This window comes from Nannospalax galili, unplaced genomic scaffold (assembly GCF_000622305.1).
Source record: "Nannospalax galili isolate Female #2095 unplaced genomic scaffold, S.galili_v1.0 scaffold117, whole genome shotgun sequence".
Classification (NCBI taxonomy): Eukaryota; Metazoa; Chordata; class Mammalia; order Rodentia; family Spalacidae; genus Nannospalax; species Nannospalax galili.
Window position 1 is genome coordinate 1,075,464 of NW_008341422.1, and position 18,539 is coordinate 1,094,002.

The 18,539-nt window shown below is 45.4% G+C and overlaps 1 protein-coding gene across 1 annotated transcript in view; it reads right to left on the bottom strand.

Annotated features, from left to right (window-relative positions):
- Positions 1–18,539, bottom strand: part of Myo1e (myosin IE) — a 242,198-nt gene that overhangs the window by 149,454 nt on the left and 74,205 nt on the right. The window lies entirely within an intron of this gene.

Genomic DNA, 18,539 nt, shown 5'->3' on the forward strand with positions numbered 1-18,539 from the left:
AGCCACATCTCTATTCCCCTTTTTTCATTTGTAAGATGGGAGAAATGAGGCTCACTTCACTGCATTGCCATGAGAATCACAGAAAGCAGCACACATGCAAAGCCTGGGAGAGAACGCTGATTCAGCCCTGCACGGAGGACCGTCTCTCATACCTAAAATTTGTTTTGTCAACTTGTCAGTGGAATAAAAAAGAAAGAAGCTTTTCGGACTTGTTTTGAAAATCATATAGCAGACCCCAGAAGTGAAGAGACTATGCCTCGCACTATACCAGGGCACATGGCCACACCTAGAAGTCATCTGAAATCATTTTCTTCCATACATTTCTTGATGGCCACATCACATTCATAAGATATGACACACTGAGATGACTGTCACTAACCAGGATGTGGGCAGTCCATCTTGCTCATGATCACAGAATATGCAGGGCCTCATCTGACTCCATGGCATTCGAGGCCTTGAACTAGACCCATTGGGGGTGCTCAGCTTTGTATTAGAGGAGGCCTCTAAAAGCTCTGGGCTGCAGAGTGTGTTTAGCTATGGCCCATTCCTGGGGCTGAAGTGTCTTCACTTGGGAGCTCAAAGTTCACTGAAGGACACCAAATGTGATTCAATGCATCAGTAATAGTGAACTCATAAACACATATGAAGCTGAACATGGTGGTCCATGGCTGTAATCCCAGCACATTGGAGGCTGAGGCAGGAGGATCATAAGTTCCAGGCCACTCTGGACTATATAACAAGACTCTGTTTCTAATAATAATAATAATAATAATAATAATAATAATAATAAAACTACACAGACAAAATGCCATGTTGAGACGTGTGGCATTATCCTGGGATGGGCTGAAGAGATGACCTTCAAGGTAAATCTAAAATAATTTGAGGGGGCCAGAGAAATGGCTCAACACTTAAGAGCAGTGGTTGCTTTTGCAAGGGACTCAGGTTTGGTTCCCAGCACCCACATGGAGGCTAACAACTGTTTATAACTTCAGTTCCAGGGGATTCAACACCCACTTCTGGCCTCCTCTGGCACTGCATGCATGCAGTGCACTTACATACATGCAGGCAAAACACTCATACACATAATAAATACATTAATTAAAATTAAAATAATTTGAATTTTCCAGGAGAAATAAGAAGAAAGGCATTCATCATAACCTATGCTCATCAGGGCAAAAAAAGCTGATACATACATATGGCAAATAAGAGACAAGATATTAGAATACTGTCCCTTGCCATCAACACTTCATGTCCTCTGAGAGGTACTAGGCTGGTACAGTGAGCACTGAACGGAGCAGAAGACTCAGCCCTGCCCCCACCCTGTAAACTCACCACTTGGGGTATTAGACAAAGCAGGAAAAATCCTTAATATGGCTATCTAGAAAGACCAGCTGCTCAGCTATCAAAGCTATCATGAGCACACAGAAGCAGAGGTTCACTGGGAGACAAGAGCCCTGGAAAGAACAAGGTGGAAGCCATATTCAGTTTCACTGGTAACATTTATGAAGTTGCTTTGTTTTGTCTGACACAGATGCCTTGTTAAGAACAAAGTCTAAGAGCCTCTGAGGGGAAAGCAACCTTCAAAACTCAGCCAAGAGGAAGCCACCACAGGAAAAGTAGACCATGCCACAGGCTCAAGCTGTAGAAAGAGGTTCTATAAGGTTTGCCACCCATGCAGTCTAGCAGAGGGAAACTGTCCATATGATATATCTGGCTTTCCCAGAACCGCACACAACATCAATTCTGCAAAATTACCACGGACCTCACCACTCCTTGTTCCTCTGCAGCAAGCAGAGAGGAAAAGCACTAGCCACAGCCTGATTCACTGGGCTCCCATGGAATGCCCGTGGTCTAAGTCCAACTAGATACAGCCCAGGGTACTCTTTCCCCATCCTTCCTCCTCTAGGTTTCTGGCTACCCACAAAGATTCTCTGTGCAGAATGCCAAGGTCCCAAGTAAGCAACCTGCAGGCTTGTGGGCTGGTTAAGTTTTGAACCCCCATCAATGTCCACTAACTCAAGAAAGGCAAAAATGATATTTTCTCTTTAAAAAAGATAAGCACGATTGAACAAAACCGTAGGCCAATGGTAAGAGGTTATTTAACATCTACAAAGAAAAAGAGAAAGGAGCGTGATGCCATAGTGTGTTACCTTGTACAGATGCTCAAGGAAACCCATGTTGCCTCTGGTCCAACTGCCTCCTTTCTGTCTCACAGGGCTCCCTGCTGCCCCAGAGGCTGCTTCTTCCTCTTAGTACCAGTCACTCCCCAGGATCAGAGGGCTCCCTGCTGCAACCACTGGCTTTCTGTCCCAGATATCACTGTATCACGGACCCTGGAAGGAGCTTACCACCCTGGTTCTTATTTCTCTCTGTTCCTTCCCTCCATCCCCACGGCCTCCCCTGAGTCTCATGTAACCCAAGCTGAACTCAAACTCACTATGTAGCTGAGGATGACCTTGAACTTCTTATCCTCCTGTCTGTAGCTCCTGAGTGCTGAGATTACAGGCATGATGTACACGCCTGTAATTTCATGCCAGCTTTGTGCAGTGCTGGGGAGGGAACCCAGGGCCTCCTGCATGCCAGGCAAGCACTCTACCAACTGAGCTACACACCCTCAAGTCTTTCTTCACTCATCTTCCAGTCTTCTCTTTGCAACAGGAACCAAGAATGTGGCCGAGTGGTTACTACAGATGGACTCAGTTTACAATGCTTGACACACAGTTTTTGTTTTGATTTTACTTTACAATTATGAAAATTATTTTCATTCAGAAGAAATCATACTTCCAACTTCAATCTTTTCCTGGACTAGTAAGATGCAGTGAGCCGCAGCCTGCGGCAGCCCCACCATCAATAGGGTAAACAATCACCTCACTATTCCTCCCTCTCCTGTGGCCCAGCAGAGAAGCACTAGGTTGCTAAGCTACAATATATTAAATGCATTTCCAACTTATGAGATTTTCAATTTATGATGGGTTTATCAAGTCCTTGCCCCATCATAGGTCATGGAACATTTGTCCCATGGAGCAGTGAGGTATTTCACTTGTAGTGGTGGGTTGGTTTACTATTCCAATCAGTCTTGCCAGAGAAGGACTAACATTGGCCCTGCTGCAGAGAAGAGAGGTCTCCCAAAGAGCAAGTGGCAAAGGCAGGAAGTGAAATCAGTTCTCTTTGTGGATGCATCCAAATATGGCCTCTTCAGCGACCCACGGGGTATTTATTTCTGCCTGACATGTCTAAAATGGCAACTGAATGATAGATTGTCTCTGGATGGAATTCCTCATTAGAAAGACACACGATCTTTTCTAATGACCACCTCCTCTCAACACCAAAGACTAAAACACTGGAGTTTGTTTTTTTTTTTTAAATTCCATTTATTTGTAGTTCATGTGTATGACTGTGTTGCCTGCATGAATGTAAGTACATCCATGTTGTGCAATGTGCACAGAGGCCAGACAAGGGCATCTCTGGAACTGGAGTTATGGACAGTTGTTAGCCACCATGTGGGTGCTGTGAACCAAACCCAGGTCCTCTGCAAGAGGAGCCAATGCTCTTAACCACTGAGCCACCAACCCAACCCTGAGATGGCTTTTGATTAGACACATTTTCTATATTCAGTTAGTCAGGAATCATTGCTCTCTGCATGTGTGTCTATGCTTCTCCCTACTTCCCTTTTCTTCCTCTACCTCCCAGGCAGTGGGAGCAGCATGTGCGAGCTCAGTCTTCATAGCCATCGCCCATATTCTGTATTATCTGGATTTTACTTTCTGGTGAGAAAACCCTTAAAACATTTGAGGGCTTCTTGCCTTTTCTCCTTATTGGCTGCTTTTTAGTATACCATTCGCCTTTCCACCCCAATCCAGCTCAAAAAAGAAACCAATTTACTATGGAGATGGGAGAGAAAAATGTCTCAGAGAAGGAATATCATAGGTAAGATTAAAATAGAATGTCACATATGTATGGAGATGCAGGAAGGAAACTGCCAAGTTGTATGTTAACCTAAAAAATTAAACTGGGTGTGGTGATATGCACCTTTAATCTCAGCACTTGGAGGCAGGTGAATCTCTATGTGTTTGCAGCCAATCTGATCTATCTAGTGAGTTCCAGGCCAGTCACAGTTACATAGTGAGTCTTTGTCTCAATAATAATGAATAACAATAATGATGATAATGATACATTTAATTTAAAACGTTAAAAAATTCAGATGAGACAAGGGTGGAGGACAAGGGAGAGCAGAAGAGGACCAGAGTCACTCAGAGCTCCGGGGAAAGGCTGCCCGGGCCCAGACTGTGGAGGAGAGGCTGGAACCCAGCAGCAGAGCCCAGGCTGACCTGGGAATACCTAGCAGAGGTAGGCTGTCAGCCAGTCATGCAGAGAGGTGAAGGGTGTTGTGCAGGTGACAACTGAAAGTCATAACAGACCTTTCAACAACACAGCTACTGAATCAGGGACAGGCAGAAAAGGTGGGGCCATGGTTACCATTCCAGGACTCTATGCTGGGAGGCAGGGGCTCCCGGATACAAACTACTGTCCCAGAAATATGAGGGCGCGTCACAGTTCTGGGGAAATCACCCCGACAATATGTTCACGGGTCCCCTTTGTTCTTTCTACTCCTGGCTGGGCAGCAGAAGCCTAGCATGCTTGCAGGGGACTGGACAGGGACAGGAACTTCCCCATGGTGCCAGCCTTCTTATCCCCTCAAGAGCTGTTCCTCTTCTCTTGCTCTAATTTCTCTTTAGAGTAACTCCTTTTGGCCCTCTCTCTTCCCCACCCCAAACAATAAGGTTTAAAGCAAAGAAGCTGCTGGGGAAGATGGAGGACTGCAGGTATTAAAACTCAACACTTGTAGCCCTGAAATTATCAGCAATTTTGAGAGTTTTCCAGTCAACTAGGGCTCAAGAACAGACTTTCCTGGATCTACATTTAGTTTCTAATGACTATTTAGTTTATGAGAAAGCAGTCAATTCATACACAGGCTATGGAAAGTAGGGCACGTCCATATCTGCACAATGGCCTTCTTTCGGAGGTGGCACCCAGACACAGGGTCCCTCACAAGGAAGAAGAACGGGCCATTGGGGTGGGAGCCCCAGAAGCTGACTCTGACTGGTTTTTAAAGGTGGGGCCTGCTTGGTTCATTGTGTGTTTACCAGGGTGTGGCCTAGGAAGAGCAAAGGTGAGCCAGCAGGCACACACAGGCAGCATTATCCTGCCGTGTCCAGGGGTGCATTATCCTGCACAGCCTGGGAGGCCCTGGCCTGTCCCTGAAGCCTTGCTCTCCCACTTCATCCAGGCAGGAGTTCTTCATAGGCAATGCCTTTCAGAAGATGAAAAAGGGAGGCTGTGAAATGGCTCTGAGAAACACAACAGGCCTGGTGTTGGAGGGATGGGTGACCATAAATACCATCCCTCCTAAGCAGTATTTTTAGATAGCTAGTTAAAAATGGGTATTAGACATTTAGAGACTAGTCAATAAAAAAATAAATACATATCCTATCTGATCAGGCAATTTTATCTTTTGGAGTTTACAGTATACCCACACATCTGCAATAGGTGTGCTGAGACTATAGAGGCTTGCTACCTGGCTTTTTATGTGGGTTCCAGGGATCTGAATTCAAGTGGTCAGGCTTGCCCAATAAGTGCTTTTACCTGCTGAACTATTTTTCTGGTTTGTAGAGCATTTTAGACTTGGGATTATCACATTATGGATGCTCAACCTGTAGTAAAATGTAAACATAATAATATAGGGTAGCATTAGCTACTGACCAGGCTTTCTGAGCCAAAAAATCAGGCTCAGGATTTTAAGAATGGATTCTGTGCTGGGCATGGTAGCATATGCCTTTAATCCCAGCACTCAGGAGGCAGAAGCAGGCAGATCTCTGTGGGATCAAGGCTAGCCCAGTCTACATAGCAAGTTCTGGGCCAGCTGGGCTACAGGGAGAGCCTGTCTCAAAACAAAACGAAACAAAAAACCAAATAAACAAAAAACGGATTCTGTGATTCTGTGCTGCTTGTAGTTTTACAAGGTGATTTGAAGAAGTTCAAGGCAAGAATTTCACCTGGGGGGCACTTAACTGGCCCTTGAATAGGAGAGGGTAGCTGATCCAATTTCTAGGCTCTCTGGATTCCCAGCACCCCCAAGTGCATCTCCCTGGGAAACCACTGAACTCTATCTTTTTGGGAACAATGGACAATGGTGTTGAACCTGAAGCTGAAGTGAGGTGTTTTTTTTGTTTTTGTTTTTGTTTTTGTTTTTGGTCCCCATGAGTCATACAAGGAAAAGAACAGCCCTGACTATTAGACTTTGGCCTGCTCATTGACATTCTGTCTGGGGGGTTATACCTTCTGCTTGGCTTTTCTTGGCCCGGAACACAACACTTCCATAGAAACAAGGGAAAGGTAGTTAGAGCCATAGCTCAGTGGGTAGAATGCTTACATAGCATGCATGAAACCCTGGGGCTCCATCCTCAGCACTATGTAAATCTCCTGCACACCTGCCATCCCAGCATTCAGGAGGCGAATGCAGAAGAACCAGGAATTCCAGGTCATCTTCAGCTAACCTTGTGAGTTGGCGGACAGTCTGAGCTTCATGAGACCCTGTCTCAATAAAAGAAGAGCTGTCAGGCATGGTGGCCCATGCCTTTAATCCCAGCAGAGGCAGGGCAGGCAGACCTCTGTAAGATCAAAACCAGCCTGGTCTACATAGCAAGTTCCAGACCAGCTGGGGTTATAGGGAAGACTTATCTCAGAAAAACAAAACAAAACCTAAAACCAAACAAACACACAATAAAAGAAGAAATGACAAGGTGTTTGGTTTTATTTGAACGTACTTTGAATATGTGATTGTATTCATATACAATAACTCTGCATGAAAATATAGTTATAGTAGCTTATCACTAAATGCGCTGTGTGGTTTTATTTTATACTGAGAATATATTTCTAAAATATATGCGCACGTGTAGGTTAAATAAGAAAATGGATACAAAAGTGCTCAGCAAAAAGAAATGAAGTCTGCGCAGGTATAATGGCTGAGCAGGAAAAGGTGCTTACGATGTCAGGACTGACGACCTAGGTCCGATCCCCAGGACCCACATGGTAGGAAGAGAGGATAGACTCTTACAAGTTGTCCTCTGACTTCCACACATGCACTATGGGACACACACACCCATACACACACACACACACACACACACACACACACACACAATGAACATAATAATAAAAAATGGAATCTATAAATGATGTTGTTTTCTGTAGTTTTTAACTATTTTGTTGTCTATGCCAGCTTGCTGCCACAGCAAACTCCTCTTTCAAACAACAATGGGTCTCAGCAGAGGAAACAGCTGTCCATGACTTTCTGGGTCTGAAGTGTCAACCCCCGAAAACATTTTCTTATCAATGGATGGTTCCAATCTAAGACATTATAGATAAGCAGTTAACATATTTCCCCAACTCTCAGACGTCATCTTTCACATCTTAATATTCTGCGATAGGATGTGTCCCAGCCAATGGCACATCATGGTTTAACTGGCAGTGGCCCTTCTGTTTTGTTTGAAGCAATAAATGATGACATCTCTGACAACCAGTAGCATCTTAAGTGTGATGAACCATAGACACAACTGTCAGGCACTGTTAGAAGCACTTTACAAATACTAAGTCAGTGAAACCACTGCAAATATAAAACATAAAGATTTTCACTATCCCAGAAGCACTGGACCCAATATGAATTTCATTTCAAGAACTACATAGTATGACAGAAGGGTATGGTGGTGTACACTTTTAATCCCAGCACTTGGGAGGCAGAGGCAGGCAGACCTCTGTGAGTTCTAGGCTAGCCTGGTCTACATAATGAATTCCAGGCCAGCCAGGGTTACACAGCGAGACCCTGTATCAAAAAAAAAAATAAATAAATAAAAACAAAAAACAACAAAAACAAAAAAAGAGTTATGTAGTGTGTTTACTGGTAAGGTTAATCATCACCAGGGTTTAAAGGTTTTGTTGTGAAACTCTCTCCAGTCATCGTCCATCCCTCTTTCCCCACCCCACTACGAAAGGAGGGCAAACATCCCAGATCTCAGGCTACAAAGTCAAGTTGCCCACCATCAGGCCACAAGTTTGTAAAACAAGGTCTTTAGGTAATTTTCTCTTCAGTATGTAAAGGCAGGGGCAGGGAATGTGTCTCGGCGGGTAGAGTGTTGGCCAGCATGCACAAGGCCCAGGGTTGAATTCCCAATAGCACATAAACTGGATGTTGTGCTTTACTCCTGTAATCTCAGCACTCAGGAGGTGGATGCAGGATGAATCAGAAGGTCAAAGTCATCCTTGAGTACATAGTGAGATAGAGGTCAGCCTGGGCTATAGGAGACCCTATCTCAAAAAAACAAAACAAAGCTTGGGAGGCAGAGACAGGTGGATCTCTGTGAGTTCAAGGCTAACCTGGTCTACATAGTGAGTTCCAGGACAGCTGGGGCTACAGGGAGACCCTGTCTCAAAAAGACCAAAAAAAAAACAAGGACAACAAATTTCAAGTTTGTGTTTGTTTCAACCTAAAGGTAATTTAGATGTTAACATTTGAAGTGGGAATGTGCTGTGCCTCACAGGGAATGTCTACCTGAAACCGCTATGATTTCCCAGGTTTAGCATGCACCACTGCTTCTAAAACCAAAACCATTTCTAACTACCTTAACAATTTTCTATATCCAAGTTCCACCAGGTTTCTGCTGCATTTTTCTATATCCCTTTTAATTTGGCTTAGTCCTAAACTATCATCTCCATAAAAAAGAAAAACAAAAAACAAGAAAGCAAAACCAAACTACATTAGTTTGGTAATTATTTTATTTCCTCAATATGTAGACAGATGTTTACAAATATACATGGGGGCTGGAGAGATGGCTCAATGGGTAAAGCACTCACCATACCAGTGTGAGGACCTGAATTTGACTCCCCAGAACCCATGAAAAAGCTGGGCGCAGTAATGTACATACGTGTCTGTAATCCCAGTGCTCCAGTGGATAGGAGCTAGAGACAGGAGAATCTCCAGAGACTGGCGGACCTGTGAGCCTGGTGCATGCAGCAGTGAAAGACTAGAGACCCTGTCTCAAACAGGTGGGCGAGAACAGACACCTGAGGTTGTCCTCTGACTTTCACATGCCCATGGCACATGCATATCTGCATCCAAACACACACGCATAAATACATACACACACACACACACACACACACACACACACACACTATGTACATGGGGTTGTGAGTATCCATGTCTTGGTGCCATGTCCACATGTGAAGCTATGCAACAGTCTGCTGTGGGGATGGTCCCCCCAATTTCCAATAGACACAGGAAACTTAAGTGACTTGCATTTTACATTCCAGAAGTATTTTCCTTTCTGTGGAAAGTCTCAGGAGGTAGGAGCAGATTTCCTTCCAGTTGGTAACTGGGAGCCTAGGGTTTTGATTTTACAGAAACTACTCTGTGTTCATCTCTGAATTTCTCACACTTTCTGTCAGGGGTCCGAAGTCCTCTGCTCTAGTCTCTCACCTCAGAGAAGTCTCCCATCCGGCCACATGTGGGATGCCCTGTGGCTACCCACGGTCTGGGCTGGCCTAGAGGCTGACGGGACCTCTTTCTTGAGCAACTGCTACTTCCTCTCTCTCCCCAGAAGAGCTTCCTGCAAGGGTTACCAGCACAGTTCTGACCTATTTCCCTCTCAAGCCCCAGAAAACTTAGAAATGTGCTCCTGCCCTTCTCGTCCTCATCTAACGTCCCCTTTGCCTCACTCACTCTCTTATCCGAAACAGGTTTCAGCGCCCCACACATCCTGGGTGCCCAGTGTCATGGGTTCCCATAATTCAGCCCAGGCAACCCAGGCCTTGGGAAGCCCCCCACCCCCGAAGGGTGTATGCCCTCCAGGTGAGGTGAAAGGTTCTGGTGGCTGCTTCCTCAGGCATAGCCACTGGCATCCCAGCGTGACCAGAAGTTTGTTAGCAAAGGTTGTCCTTTCAAGCCTAGTCTGGAGCCGGGGAACTGTCCCTCACAGGAGGGCTGGTCATGAACCTAAAGTGCAAATCATAGCAAGGGTCCCTAACTTGCCTGTCTCTCTCTAATCTTGCTTTCCCTTGCTCTGTGGCTCCACGCAGGGGTCTTTTTGTGTGAGGAGGGATCACTAACTGTGTCACACTTCCCCTGCTTGGAACAGAATACTCTCCTGTGAACTCCCCACTCTACCTCCTACATCTAGTACCTAGTAAACTCCCCCTTCACCAGCTTAGGCCCTGCCCTCCCTGGGAACCCCATCGCACCTCACCCCATGCACGAACAGCATAGATCCTGGCTCCCAAAACAGAGTCTCAATCGTCATCTACTCAAGACCTAGAACAATGACCTAGTACATGGGTACCTCACATATACCTCCTGAATGAACAAAACAGAATAGAAGTATTATTATATAACAGCTAAATCTTATATATAACTTATTTAAATCCTAGCAATTTTATCAGGTAGGAAACCGGGGCACAGAGCAGTTAAGTAACTTGGCAGTTGGACTGAAACATAGGCTGGCCTGGTGTCAAATGGTCATACTTAAACACTGAAGGTTCTGCCTCTCATAACAAAGAGGGTGGTTTAATGGCCTGGAACTCACTTTGTAGACCAGGCTGACCTCAAACTCACAGAGATCTGCCTGCCTCCGCCTTCCAAATACTGGGATTAAAGGCATGTGCCACCATACTGGGCCTGAAACAGCAGTATTTCTAAAGCTCACCCTCACTGGCCATGACGTGAATCCTTTTGTCTTACAACATGAAGGTTTCTTTTTTGATAGATCATATCATGCAGAATATGGTGTGCCCAGTACTAACCCTCACAGCTCACAACTCACAGAACACCCTGGTTCTACAAGGCCTCCCACAGGATCAAGCTCTATGCCATGGAATCAACCTTTGGAGGATGTCTGTCCTCTTCAATGTCCCCAGCATGCAGGTCAGTGTCTGGCATGTAGTACTTGGTGTCAATCAGTACAAGTTGGGAGAGTATACTATATATAGGTCAATGAAGCTGAGTCCGGTGGCTCACACCTATAACCACAGCACTCTGGATGCTGAGGCAGAAGGATAAGCCACAAGTTTGAGACCAGCCTGGAGTACAGTGTAAGACCCTGTCTCAAAACCACAAAACAGCAGGGCTGGAGAGATGGTTTATTGGTTAAAAGCACTGGCTGCTCTTGCAGAGGACCTGCGTTCAGTTCCCAGCACTCACATGGCAACTAATAACTATAACTCTAGTTCCAGGGAATCTTGTGCCTTCTTCTGGCCTCTGTGGGCATAGCATGCACTGGTGCCCTTGCATACATGTAGGCAAAACACTCATATACAGGGAATAAAAATAAATCTAAAAACCCTCACAAAAACAAACAAACAAACAAACAAACAAAAAACAAAAACAAAAAAACAACCAGAAAGATTCTGGACCACTTCGGCTCATTGTAGAATGTCTTTGCTGCATAATTACTGTACTGTGACAGCTATTGGTAGGACAGATTAGGGCCCTGGGCTTAGAGTCTGCTCCAAAAAGAGGTTTCCAGTGTCCTGACTTACTAGCCCTCAACCTCAGGAGGGTAAAAAGGAAGAGATAACCTAATGCCTATTCCCTCTCTCTGAATTTTTGAGCAGAGTCTCATGGAGCCAAGATTGGCCTCAAACTTGCTATATAGCCAAGGTTCAAGGTTGGCCTTGAACTCCTGATTCTCCTGCCTCCTCTGGAGTTGTAAGATTGTGGGTGTGTACCCCACACTCGACTTCACTGTCCTTCTCTTAACTCTATTGTCCAGCTAAGGGTAACAGTCTAACCCTGACCCAATCATTAGTAAGGGGAGCATAACTGAAGCCAGAAGAATGTGAATCCCATGGTAGAAATCCACTTGAATGACAAATGTATGTTGTACTTCTATCATCTTTTAATCAGAGTACTGGTTGAGCAGGCACAGGGAGGGCAGGTTCCCTCTTCCTGCTGTGTCTCTGGAAGTCTGACAGGCCAATCAGGCACAGTCCTTTAAGGGAACACCAGCCATTCCTGCTTTCGAGAGCAAAAGTCTTAGAATTCTGACAGGTACACAGTCGGATAATACAAATGTCTTTTCATCCAACAGTGCATAAGAATCACCAGGCTTGGGTACAAGTTCTCTTGCCTCACATGCCATGGGCAAGCAGTTTTTGGAGTTTTAAATGTGTACCTACGTGTGACTTAGGTTTGGTAGCCCTGTTCACAAGACAGTCATTAATGACAGATTCATAAACTAAAGCCCCATCACTGTCTATGTCTTAATTTTTGGGTTGAAATGTACCATCTCTGAGGCAAATACAATTGCTCAGTAAGTTATTCCAATTGAATTAAGAGGTCAAAGTCGGGGGCTGGAGAGATGGCTCAGCAGTTAAGAACACTGACTGTTCTTGCAGAAGACCGGGGTTCGAATCCCAGCACCCACATGGCAGCTAACAACTGTCCGTAATTCCAGTTCCAGGGGATGCGACAGCCTCTTCTGTCCTCCGTGGGCATTGCACAACACAGGTGCACTGACCTACATGCAGGCATAACATTCATACACATAAAATAAAAATAATAAATAAAATATTTTTTTTAAAAAAGAGGTCAAAGTCATAAGTGGGCAGGCCAGCTGGGAAGATCAGCCCTGGTGGCCCTTGTTCATGGCACTGACAAAAACAGAAACAAACCCATGAGGGTGACTGACCAATTTCTAGATGAACTCTGTGCCCTAGAAAACAATAACAGCAACAACAAATAAAAAACAGTTCCCAATTTCAATGCTATTCTGAGGGAAAGGACAATATGAAAAGACGTATCAGCAGAGTGAATTACCAACCTGTTCAAAAGTCTCTGGAGGCTGGGGGTGTAGCTCAGTGGGTAGTGTGCTTCTCTAGCACGCACAAAGCCCTAGGTTCCATTCTCAGCACCCCTTGGCCGTGTGCACACATATGGAGGTCAGAGGACAATTTTTGGGAGTCGGTTCTCTCCTTCCACTATGTGGGTCCTGGAGATCGAACTCAGGTCATCAGGTTTGACAATCAGTACTTTATCTCCAGAGCTATCTCACTGGCACCGCCACCTTATGTTTTGAAACATGTCTCTCACTCAACCTTAAGCTCACTGATTTGGTTAGACGAGCTGGTCATTGAGCCCCAGGGGTCCTCCTGTCTCCACTTTTCCAGCACTGAATAACTAGGTATGACTCTACACCTAGGTCCTTTTATGTAGCCCTGGAAGGCCTAGAACTTACTATGTAGACGAGGCTAGCTTCAAACTCATGGAGATTTGCCTGCCTCTGCCTCTCAAGTGCTAGGATCAAAGGTGTGCACCACCATTTCCATTCTGTGCCTGACTTTTTAACAAGGGTGCTGGGGATTCGAACTCAGGTGCTCCTGCTCTCACAGCAAGCACTTTATTGACCGAGCCATCTCCTACACCACACCTATGAATTTTTAAAGCTAACATGGAACAGTAAAAGAACATAAGAGTAGAATTTTTAAAACAATTTTTTTCTTAGGCACCCATGTCATACAGTGCCCACAGAGGACAGAAGAGGGTGTTAGAGCCCCTGGAACTGGAGTTAGCAGTTGTTAGCCACCATGTGAGGGCTGGGATTCAAACCCAGGTCTTCTGCAAGAGGGGCCAGTGCTCTTAACCACTGAGCCATCTCTCCAGCCCCAAGGCGTAGGATTTTTATAAAAGGTAGGCAAGGTGTTAGTATGTCATGGGCCACTTAGAGGCACTGTGTCAGGATGTACTAAGGGAAGAAAGGCCCCAACTGGGATCAGCAGCCTCTCAAGGTAAGCAAAGCCTTTGCTGTGGGACACCGAACTATGTGGTTGTCAGTCCAGGAGAAAACCATTCATTCCTAAGGGCAAGGCCATCCTCTGGGCAGCACTGACTTACTGATGGGGAACCCAACAGAATGGAGCAATGCTGGCTCCTGGCAGGACCACAGGAGGCTGCTGGACTTCCCTGGCCTGTAGCCCAGTGAACATGTTTTGTTCCTCTAGAGCCATAAATGCCTCAGTCTAAGAGTCCTTCAGGTACCAGGGAAAAGTGTTTACCAGATCGAAGAAATCTTGAACCACAGAGGTGCTGACTGATAGAGCCAGCAGAGACAAAGGTCCTGTAGCTACATCTCAGTAGAAGAAGCCATCAGAGTAACCACTAAGCCAACATTTCAGATTAGTGCCACCAGGAGCCACAGCTCAGAGCAGCAACTCCCTCTCCTCCCATCACCTGATGGGAGGCCTCAGGACCTGTCCTGCCATTTCCACTTGTGACTCACACTCAGACTGATGAGTAAAACTAGGGCTGGGCTCAACGAATTTTGAAGAGGTGTGTGTGTGGGGGGTAGTATTAAGAATGAGCTTGATGACTGACTAGAAGGCCTAGTGGAGACAGGGAAACAGATAGCTGTCTTTTGATACTCCTGTTAAGGGCTATCTCATAGGAGCCACACCCAAACTGCAAGTCCTGTGGTCTAGCCTGAGGGTGAAGGGGTGTGTGGGGCCTGTGGAGCAACAAGTGAAAACACATCTCTCAATTTTGGCATTCCCAAGGGTTGCTACACAAATCAGTGCCCAGAACACTACTTATTATACTCTGGGTCCACAGATACACTCCTAAGCAAGATCTGGGGTGGATTTATAATTGCACTAATTTGGATACTCAGGGTGAGGCTTTGCCCACCATGAGCTCCAGGATCTGTGCTGGAGTATGAATCTGTGGAGGCCACAAGCAGTACCTGTGGGCAAAGGTTTAAGTGTAGGCAAATATAGATTTTTTTTGGGGGGGGGTCTTTTTGAGACAGGGTCTCCCTGTAGCCCCAGCTGTCCTGGAACTCACTATGTAGACCAGGCTGGCCTTGAACTCACAGAGATCCACCTGGAATTAAAGGCATGCACCACCACGCCCAGCAGATTTTTTTTTTAAGTAATGCTACATTTTATTTGTTTATTTACTTATTTTTATGTGTATAAGTGTTTTGCCTGCATGTATGTTAGTGCATCACGTGCATGAGCTGCCCAGAGTGGTTAGAAGAGGGCATCATATGCCCTAGAACTGCATTTATGAATGGTTGTTAGCTGCCATGTGGGTGTTGGGAACCAAACCCCAATCCTCTGCAAGAACAGCCATCTCAACCACTGAGCCATCTCTCCAGCCCCATAAATACAGGTGTTTTAACATTCAGAAACTGGAAAGGAAGATAAGACCTGTCAGGAAAGAGAACACCCTGTCAAAGGAAGAAGGGACTGAGGTGCACGGAGGCCTGAGCAACCCTACAGCTAAACATTCGAGGCAAGCTGAATGTTGCAGCATCTGTAGCAAGAAGCAGCACAGTAAGAACTGCAATCACAGCCTCAGGCAGGTTACGTAATATCCTTCCTGCCTCCACATCCAAGTCTCCAGTTCTGGCTTTACAGGAAGTCACCATCATGCCTGCTTTATGCATTGTAGGGGATTGAACCCAGGGTTTCAAGCACACTAAGCATGAATTTGAATAATTGAGTTATATGCCCAGCCTGGGCAGAACTCTGTGTGTGTGTGTGTGTGTGTGTGTGTGTGTGTGTGTGTGTGTGTGTCCATGCACAAGTGCGCATGCAGGTGCACATGTGTTCGGGGAAGCCAGAGGTCAGCCTCAGGGGTCCCTCTTCAGGACCTATTTGCCTTGTTTTTCAGACCAGGCCTCTCACTTGGAACTGGGCTCACTGATTAGATTAGGCCAGCTGGCAAGTCCAGTCTCTCCAGTGCTGAGATTACCAATGTGCCCTACATCCCCAGCTTTTTACCTGGGAGAAAAGGAACAAACTCAGCGTCTCATGATTTTGGGCCAGTTCATAGACTGAACTGTCTCCCCAGCCCCCAGAATACTTATATATCCATATTGAGACCCCTAAAACTGACTCTACTGAGAAAGCTTACTTATCAGTCAAAGAGCCTGATACTCTCACTCTGCAGATGAGGAATATGAGGTCACAGAGGTAACCATTCCCGGACCGTAATCAGGACCAGAACTTGGGTCTTACAGCTCCCAGCCCAGACTTGTATGACTTCTCAGGTCGCCCTGAACAAACCTGTAGCATGGGTAGGGTTTTTTTGGTCTTTTTTTTTTTTTTTTGAAACAGGGTCTTCCTTTATCCCCAACTAGCCTGGAACTCACTATGTAGACCAGGCTGGTCTCGAACTCACAGAGATCCTCCTGCCTCTGCCTCCCAAGTGCTGGGATTAAAGATGTGCATCACACCCAGCCTAAACATGGGTGATTTAAAACATTTTTTAATCGCCTCAGAGGTCCTACAGAAAATAAAATAACAAATGTATAAGTCTATGCCTTGAAAAATATTTAATGTCTCCAATAATAGACATTACTATCTGTGTATCTTTTTTCTGATTTATTTTTATTCTATGTGTATGACAGTTATGCAAGCGTGTATGTAAGTGCACCTGTGTCATGCAGTGCCTGCAGAGGAAAGAAGAGGGCGTCAATCCCCTGAAACTGGAGTTACAGATAGTTATTAGCTGCCATGTGGGTGCTGGGATTCAAACCAGGGTCTTCTGCAAGAACAGCCAGTGCTTGTAACTACTGAGCCATCACTCTGGCCCCTGCAGATCTTTTTAAAATTACATTTTTGTGTGGGTTGTGAGTGTGCCATAGTGTGTATGTGGAGGTCAAAGGACAACTTGTGGGAATCCTTCTGTCTTTCCCCCATGTGGGTCCTGGGACTCAAACTTAGATCATCAGGTTTGGAGCAAGTTCCTTTACCTGCTGGGCCCTCTCACTGGCCCACTATTTGTGAAACTTAACCCTCTGGCAGTCAGACTGGATGAGGACACTGATATCCATCCACATAGAAAATATTGGAGAAGGAACTTCATTTCTTCCTAGTTTTTCGTTTGTTTTTTGTTGTTTTTGATACAAAGTCTCATTGTGTAGTCTCAAACTTGCTACATAGATCGAGCTGTCCTCTAACTCACAGGGATCTACCTACTTCTGCCTCCAGAGCACTGGGATTGAAGGCATGTGCCACCATGCCACACTCTTCCTAGTTTTTTAATGTAAAATTAGACATGCAGTACACTCTAATATGCTTTTCTAGTGGGTTGCCTCTCACACATGATGGCCCCACTTTGGAGAACACTTTCCAATGACCTTTTGCCTCCACCAAGATTACAGGCTTCTGTGTCTAAGTTTGGGGTGGGGGATCCTGGGTACTGCCTTCAAAACAGAAATAAGGTGGGGAAGATAGAAAAATAGTGGATCACCTGTAGAAGTCAGAGCACTTAGCTTAGCTCGAGATCACTGGCCATGGACTTTCTCCTGTTTACTCGCTTTCTCCTGCTGGAATCACTAAAGTTGAAAATGAAAAGTAAGCTGACCATGCCTGATGTGATTATGGTGCATGGGTGAGTCATACCAATGAAAACCTACAACTGTGTAGAAATCTCTGTGCAAGGAAACTTCTGGTTGTTGCTACTTTTTACTGCACTCTGTGAAATAGACATAGCAACCAAGAGGACAAGGGGTCACCTACAGGTATGCAATGTTTCCTGAGCTCCAACTATGCATCAAATGCTAAGCTTGGCATAACTGTTTTATTGGCACACATTGGATTTTTATTTTAAGATTTATTTATATTTATATGTGTTTCTATGTATTAGTAGGCACATGTGTGTGCAGGTGCCTGTGGAGGCCAGAAGAGGCTATTGAATCCCCTGGAGTTGGAGTTACAGACAGTTGTAAGCTTCCCAGTGTGGGTGCTGGGAACTGACTTGAGTCTTCTGGAAGAGCAACAAGCACTTTTAAGCACCGAGCCATCCATCATCTCTCCATCCTTTTCTTCTTACATTATTTATTTATTTTGTTTGTTTACTGTTTGTACACATGTGCACTCATGCTTGTGTGGAGGTCAGAGGACAATTTGTGGGAGACAGTTCTCGCTCTCCATCACCATGTGGGTCCCAGGGATTCAACTCAGGCTGTCAGGGCTGGCAACAAGCATCTTTACCTGTTGGACCATCTCACCAGTCCTGCATATTCTGTTTTATTTGATTTCAGAAGAATTCTAGAAATAAGGAGATATAATAGAGCGAGAGAAGAGCAGAGAGAGGAGAGAGGAGGGAGGAGAGAGAGAGTGTATAGAAGCCTGGTAGCTTTGGAACCCAGGAGAGCTTCCACTGATGGAAGTGATCTATATTCCATGTAAGATGCTCTCTGTACTGATGAGGGATGTTCTCTGTAGCCAGGTTTCACATGCAGCAATGGATGCTGTTTTTAGGTAACTAAGGGTTAACTTGGCTATATAACAGAATTTGCCACTCGATAAGGAGAGGGGTGTTTTTCAGCACCCTGAGTGGTTGATCTGTAGATTACAGTAGGCACTGGGAAGCCAGAGCTTTGAAGCCATCCTTCCTGTGACGCTGGGTCTCAGTCAAGTCCCCTCAGAGAATTTTATGAAGCTGGTTTTCAAAGATAGGAGCCTCATGACCTGGTCTTCAGATT